The 8,182-nt window shown below is 43.9% G+C and overlaps 1 pseudogene; it reads right to left on the bottom strand.

Moving 5' to 3' along the window:
* Window positions 1-201: 201 nt before the first annotated feature.
* On the bottom strand, window positions 202-665 carry LOC148776603 (thymosin beta-10 pseudogene; annotated as a pseudogene).
* Window positions 666-8,182: the final 7,517 nt, after the last annotated feature.

Below are 8,182 nucleotides of genomic sequence, written 5' to 3'. Positions count from 1 at the left end.
GTGTTTCTTGTCTTCCAAAACACAGTGTGCTCTTCCTGCACTGCTCTTTCATTTGGAAGAACCCAATGCAGGCCCCCCAGGAGTCAGGGGAGAAAGACTTCCTGTAATGACCAGCGTGGGCAATATAGGAAAAATGGGGTGCAAAGCTGGCAGAAAAGCAAGCTCTAATTTTCCTCCTTCTAAAGGATTATATCAAACAGGTTTTGTGTTTTGTTTTTCTTGCCACGAGGTGTGTTTTATTTTCATTAATCATACAAATAATTTTCTATAATATTCCAGGGCAAACCAGAGAACTTTGGCAGTCCAATTGGAAGGTCCCCTTCAGAGACCCGCGGGCCGGTGGCGACAGCACGGAGTGCCCGGGTTCACAGTGCAGCTTGTCGCTCGTGTACATCTTGCAGGTGGCTCTTCCTCCACATCACGGCTAGGGTCTCCAAGATGATGTGGTGGAGAATCCTCCAGGTTCGCGGGAAATTTCACTTTGCTTGCTTCTCCTGCTCACTGGTCTCTTTGGTCGGCAGGGTGTTCTTCTCCTGCGTCTCAGCCTTCTTCAGCTTGGCCTTATCGAAGCTGTTGATTTCCCCCATGTCGGGCTTGTCTGCCATTTTCTTAAAACAATCCAAGAAGTTCCGCTTCCAGACTGCTGTACCGGGGCTCCCACTCACATTGCTGCAGCAAAAGACCAAAACAGGTTTAAAATAATGGATAGTATCTGGTCTCTTGGCATGTGGCGTCAGAAAGGTGACTGCTGCCAATGAGATAATGTCATGCGGACTGGATGTATTGTAAAACACTCCAAATGGTATACACATAACAAAGTTAGCGTACTTGATCCTGAGGAACAAAATGGACCAAAGTAAGTTATAAATGGGCATTGTGACTCAAGGGTTGAATGGAAATAGCTAAGAAACCACGAGGCAAACACATAGCCCAGCTCCTCTTCCTTGTGATCATCACCAGCTTTTCTTAATTTCTTTAAAAATGCTGTGAGGAAGATGTAGAAAGTAGAATCTGAGCAAAGTAGGTGAAGATTAGCATCTGCAAAGGAAACTCCTGGGGGTAACTAATGATTCAGTAAGAAGTATGCAGAGATAGAATCGGATCATTTTTACAAAGAAATACCTGATTGATGTCACACGGACACCATCAAATCCACTTCTCTTTGCCTGATTAATAGAAGCCCCAAAGAACTGTTCAAACCAGATTGTTGACTTAGGCCTCAGCTGAGTCCACTGTAGGTGATGCTATTTCACCTAATTAAAGTTCTTCAGTAGAGAATAAATGACAGTTCCTTGTATCTGGCCAAGTGTTTGTTCATAAGGGAGTCCCGAGTTTTCCAAATTCATCTGGCCACGAGGAGCTCAAAAAAAGAAACATTCTCCTTTCCACCAGCAAGTTGTTCATCTTACAGTTAGCCAGGGACAGAGGTTTTCTGTTGTGATTTATTTTCCTTTTTTTTTTTTTTTCTTTTTTTTTTCTGTTTCAAAGTTTTTGTCTGAGAGTCCAGAACTTAAAGATGACTCCATTTTTCAAGGAAACCATGTCTAAGTTACAGCATCCTTAGGGGGAGGGGTCCTAACTGACTTCTCACCCAGGATCTCCATTTTCCTTGTTTTAGTTTGTTGCTGGCGCGCGCGCGCACACACACACACAAGCAGATAGTGAAATTCTGCTAAAATTGCTAAAGAGGTGGGAAAAGTGAGTTTACGTGTGTTTAGCTCCTAAATTCAATAAGATAGTGAGGGTAATGATCACTAACAACGGTCTTGTCCCTGATTTTGTTTTAGAGTCATTCAAATTCTGCGATGTTTATGGCTCATTCTTCCTTAAGAAACTGGGTTATTCCAGTTCTTAGCCCCCAGCCCCATACCCGCGCCCGTGGAAGCCAGAAAGCTAACGCTTGAGTAACGTGGCAATGCATTTTAAGAAGAATCAGCTCCTCGGAAGTGGGGAGAAAATATATTACTGGACTTTGCAGAGGCCAACTCGCCCCAGCAGGTAGGAGACCACGAGGAGTGGGGTCCCGCTGGCCGCTGCGGCCCGCTCCTGCCCGCCCCTCGGGCCAGCTCCCGTTGCACAAGGCCGAGGCCCCAGTCGTCGCGGCTCCCGGGGGAGCCGGGCCCTCGCGCTCCCTCCAGGATGGGACAGGATATGACAGCCCGGTTTGTGCACTAGCATCCTTAATATTCCCTTCCTTTCAGAAGCAAATAGAGCGTTCCCTTATCTGAATGCTAATTTCCTAGTTAAAAACCCTCCCTTGCTGACAAGGGACTGAAAGAGTTTTAAATCACAGATGTAGAGTATCAAATGCAATAATGCTCTTGCAATAGTGCATTGAAGCCTCAATTAATTAACCCTTGGGCTAAGTAGGCAGGTACATGGCGGTGGCCGCAGGCGGTGGATGGATGAGATTTAAATGTGCATCTCATTTCCCCAGCACGGAGCATGCCGTTTGGTTCAGAAAGGAGTCATTTTGCACACTCGCCTCATTTACTCGGCGCTTTAATCCTCCTAATTCCACCTGAGATCGGGGGAGAATTGAAAAGGAAGGCGAGGAGCAGAGGCTGCGGGCCGGGCTTTTGTGGCGCGCGGTCCCCCGGGGCCGCGCCGCGCGGGGCCTCTCCCTGGCTCTCGCCTCTGAGCTGCGTCGGTGGGAAACGTGCGCGGCGAGATCAAGGGGAATGGGGCGGGTTGTACCTTTTTAGGGGTGCTGGCAATCTTGCGGGAGGACGCCGTGCCGAGCCCACGCTGCCCGGGTGCGGGGCCCCCGGGCCAGGCCGCGGCTTGCAAAGGGTGCGCCGGGGCGCAGGGAGCTGGGAGTGTCCGCGGGGCTAAGCTGCGGAGCCCCGACGCCCGGTGGGCGTGCAGGTGCGGTGGGCTTGGATCCACCGCGCTCGCTCGGGGGTCCCGCCGCCGGGGTTCCAGAACGGGGTCCCGCCCCCGGCCCTGGCGCCGAGTCCCGCGCGGACTGGGTGTAACTCTCCAGCTCATTTCTCTCCACGCGATTTACCATCTGTGAACTCGACTTTAACCTAATAAAAATCATCTAGCTTTTGACTAACAAGAAAAGGAAACAGTGCTCATTGTGGGGTTTGGGGAAAATGGCTTCACTAATGTGCAGGATGAGAACGGAGTGATTTATAGGCGGTTTTAACTGTGGGCTATGATTAGGGGGCTGGTAGTAAGTGCATTAGATGTCTAAGTGTGGCGATAGAGTAAATAGGCGTTTTATTTATCGCAGTGCCAGGGGCCTCTTAGCGGAAGAGCGCTTCTCCAAATTGAAATATAGCAGAGTTTACACTCCTGATTAGGGCTTCAAGCGCAGAGCCCAAGGCTATCAGCTAAGCAGAAACAACGCTCTCTGACATCTAATTGTCACTGGATTAATGTGCAAACAGGGACAGCGAACAGCAACAACAAATAACCTAGTGTCAGAGCCGTCGGTGGCGGTGTCCACTCGCAGTGACTTGGGGCCAAATTGGAGTTTATATGTCAAAACAGGCTCGGATCAATGTGTCCGCCGCCTCCTGCGAAGGGCCGTATGAAGACCTGGCAGTGGTTGATCTATTTGTGTGTGTGTGGGCATATTACCTGCCGGGAGTGGAGGGGAGCAGGCAGACAGAGGAGGTGAAATGCCTTTCCATTAATTTTTTTTCTGCTTGATGCTCCCGAATTCACAGCTATTAAGATAAATTTATGTGAATCAGGTCTTTCTCTCCAGGATCTTGTGACTTTCGCCTGTCTCCATATAAAATTTAATAACCCTGTTTGTGAATCAAATCATTCCCTCAACAACAGATTCAATCTGGGTTGCCACCTGTCTGGCTTTGGACAGGAGCAACCAAATTGGGCAGCTGGGCTCCCGCTTTTCACAGGACGGCTGCTTGGTTGGCTGAAGGGGAGCTTAGTTTGCTTTATGGGGGCTTTCCAGAGCAAGAGTTAGATGTACTGAAGGGGAAGGGAGGACAGCCTTCCATATTCCCCAGACCCCGTTTTTCTTTAAATGACCAAATTGGTGACAGCCCTATTTTAAAAACACAAGAACTCATAACAGTCCAAAGCAAGTGGTGGAATAGGTTACCATCCAAGGAGGTCTTATGCCCACTCATTTTTCTTCTACAATTAGCCATTTCGGGAGGGAAAAAGTCACAAATACGTGAGTTATGTTCCTAAATGTATTTCTAAAGTTCTTAAGTTTTATTGAGCATGAAAGTTGGTCTTTCCCTGTGTTAAGGATTGAAGAAGCTATAGAACTAGCTAGTAGCTCAATGGTGCAAAGTCTTATGATTTAAACTTGACATTTGCAATTTTTTGCTGTAAAATATTACTTTCTTTATTTCAAGACTTTAGTTGAAAACCTCATAATTCCTTTTAAGCTCCATTTGATTGTCAATTGCACAACTCTCTCTAAAGCTTAGGGCTTACGATTTTCATACACACATGATTTATGTTTTCTGTGGCACAATATAATGTACTTTGGTGCAGATCCTACTTATTTCCTCTTGCATCATGAGCACCTTCCCTTTTAGAGACTGGGCTTTTATAGTGAAGCTATGAAAGAGTCGTGACCAGACACTTGGTCTCCCTGAAGGATCTTTTTCGCTGCCACAGCCAGCCTTCTGTACCACTCCATTTAATGCATTTTCAGAAAATGGTGATCTATCTACACATTTGGATAATACCATGAAATAAATTTTCACTACTGGAGGTGTCAATAGCTGGCCACTGAAAGCCCATTCATTGCTTCCAGAATGGGGACAAGCATGCAGAACTTGTTTTGGAAGTTGCAAACACTGAGATTTCTTTTAATCCACTTGCTATGAAAAAATCATGAAGCTAGATCTGCAATGGAGAAATCCCATCTCCATTTTATTAACAACATGTTGGATGAATCCAATGTGTTTTTAATCCAGATGCAGAACTCCAAGTCCATCCAAGCTGCTAACTAGAGTATAAAATTTAAGTTACTATCCTCCTTAAACAACAACACTTAAACTACCAAAATGTCACAAGGAGATCTTGAGTTTTTTGAGGAGAAATCACACAGGAAACATATGATTTTGTTCATCCTAATTATGACTCATAAACCTTATTTGTGGATGCCAAAAACAAGAGGGAAATGTAGAGACTGTTAAGCCCTTTAAATAACCCTATTTGCAGATGGAAGAACTGAGACCTAGAAAGGTTAAATATCTTGCTTAATATTACACACACACACACAATGAAACCTTCCAGCTATTCCTTATATAGAATCATTATTCCAATTAAGCCATAAGCAGTGTAAATATATGAGAAAATATCAAATGTTTTTGTCATATTTTGTTAATATTGTTCAAGCACTTAATCATTAAAACTTTCCTGCCCTATAAAAAGTGATTTTTTAAAAATCGCTGACTAGAGAAAATGGGTGTTATTCTTTGTTCACTTATCTGGAAATTGTGAAACAGAATTAAAATTTTAAAGACATTTTCAGTGTTTGAAAAAATTGGCATATCTCTGTCACTTGTAGTTTAGATTTTTAAAAATTCTTCCAGTTTTCTGCCCTCTTTATTGCCCATTTTTTGGCTTTTTACCATCTCCTTCAGTCTCTACAGGGAGGAAACTAAGACTTAAGAAGTTGATTTTGTCATAACTTGATGAGATATTTCATGGAGGAAATAAGACAGAACTCCAGATAGAATGTAGTTTATCATACTTACCCATGGTTTTCCCTTGTTCCTAGTATGATGAGTAATCAGGAATAACCTTGATTATATTGCCATGCCCTTGCCCAGGGGATCTTCCCAACACAGGGATCGAACCCAAATCTCCCACATTGCAGGCGGATTCTTTACTGTCTGAGCCACAAGGGAAGCCCACATTAAAAGAAGGAAAGGGAATATTTTGTCAGTTTTTCCGTAATTCTGCTGAAGAGTTAGATGTATTTGTACGTGAATCTGTCTCAGAGTTTCAGTGATTGCCTTAGAGGTTGAACTTCAGGATATGCCTGAATTATTAAGCTTCTGCCCCACCAGTGTGGCCAGGTTATAGGAGAGTTGAGTAAAGTGAAATAAAATTATGTCAACCAAGAAAAAACAAGTCTCCCAGAATTTTGAAAGTGACTGTTTCAATCTAGATCTAACCTGAAATTTCTGACAATGTGTTCAGACTCTGGGAAGTATATTCACGTTAAGGAAATTTCTGAAATCTAAGATGGGGACCACTAATGAAGCCTGAACTTTGATCAGCATGACCCAGTTCACACAATTTACCCACCCCAACCTGAGTTCCTGAGAATTTCAAAACCAATCATCAAAATAACTAGTACTCAGCTTATAACTGGGCTTCCCAAGTGGCTCAGTGGTAAAGAATCCACCTGCGAGTTCTGGAGAGGCAGAAGATGCAGGGTCAATCCCTGGGTCAGGAAGATCCCCTGGAGGAGGAAATGGCAACCCACTCCAGTATTCTTGCCTGGAAAATCCCATGGACAGAGGAGCCTGGCAGACTACAGTCCATGGGGATGCAAAGAGTTGGGCACAAATGAGCGACTGAGCACGTATGCAAAACCATTGCTTAGAGAAGGACCAGGTGCTGCAGGAGAAACAGGTGACTGGTGGAAGGCATGGGTGGTGATGGGCCAGGCACTGCAGCCACCCAACAGGCATGGACTGCAGTTTCCTAATGCCACCAGGGGACTGGGCACATAGCTTCTCAAGGTGAGGTCCGGAGCCCTCCAACTCTGCATCCAGCAACACGCCCCCCCCAACCCCAGGAACTCGCATGCACTCTAGAGTTTAAAATGCTCCGACTAAAGGACCTACACGTTTTCTTGTAAACGTGAGGTTATTAATCACTTATGCTGTAGCAATTTGAGCTCTAATATTACAGTTTGAGGAAAAGACTTGAAGAGACACTGATGACTGATTTAAAATACTCCTTCAGACCACAGGAGTACTTCATTAGGCAGACTCGTCAATGACTTTCTTCTTAAATGCATTTGCTCATGAGAACTTCAATGGTTGTTACTATTTGCCCTTTTTTTTCCCTTCAGTGTTTTGTTTCCAATACAGTAATAACCTATGGTTTTTTTATATTCTCAGGTTATGAAAGCAGTCTTCCATTCTTTTTCCAACGTATTTATTTTTATTTAATGTATTTTGAATTGATGTGCAGTTGATGTAACAATATTAATATTAGTTCCAGGTGTACAACATAGTGAGTCAACATTTTTATAGATTCCGCTCCATATAAAGATGCTATTTGCTTTTCAGGTTCTCACTCTACTATAATAGTTTTCTTTTTTTAACAAAAAATAATTGTGGACTAAGAATACTGTAAGGTAGCCTCTGCCTAATTTTCTCACCTATTTAAATTACTACGTCATAACTTTAAGAAATACCATGAATTCATATGTAGAGTAACATAATTTTTTTTTGCCATTTTTACTTTCTGAAATAAAATGAAAACTTAAAATATCCCAAGTTAATACTTTCTCAGGATGGTACAAGGAGCTCAGTTCTGTAACATCATAAAATGTTACACATCTACACATTTTTCTTATATTTAAACATTAATTAAAGGCAGATGAGGTATACTGGATTCCAAACATGCATCTTGTCCTTTGGCAGGCAATTTTTAGAGATCACTTTTTCTACCCTGATGCCAGAGCGCTGATTCTGTTTTCTTGTTACCACCAGATTTTAACGACCCCATGCAGTCCATGGGGTTGCAAAGAGTCGGACATGACTGAGTGACTGGACTGAACTGAACTGAACCATATTTTAAAATCCAACTTGTGAACACAGGGTGGGAAGGAAAGGATGGGATGAGTTGGAAGACTGTGAGTGACACATACACACTACCGTGTGTAAAATAGCTAGTGGGAAGCACAGGGGGCTCAGCTCAGTGCTCTGTGATGACCCAGACGGGCGGGATGAGTGTGGGGTGGGAGGGAGGTCTAAGGGGGAGGCAATATGTGTATTCATGTGGCTGATTCACTTCAGTGTACCGCGGAAACAGACAGAACATCGGAAAGCGGTTATATCGCAATACAATATTTTTAATCAAAGAGGCATTTCCTGCATGGAGCCTACAAGGTTTCTCTGATGCAATGTGTATCAGTTTGTGTTCTTGCATGGATAAAATGAAAGGCAAAGTACATGCCAAGCAGTCAGCTACTCTTCCTATCATGCTTAATATTGCT

The sequence above is a fragment of the Moschus berezovskii genome, chromosome 9 (genome assembly GCF_049115385.1).
Source record: "Moschus berezovskii isolate FMDL1 chromosome 9, NW_MosBer_1.0, whole genome shotgun sequence".
Lineage (NCBI taxonomy): Eukaryota > Metazoa > Chordata > Mammalia > Artiodactyla > Moschidae > Moschus > Moschus berezovskii.
Note: the sequence above shows the minus strand (reverse complement) of the source record. Positions and strands in the feature narration are given on the sequence as shown.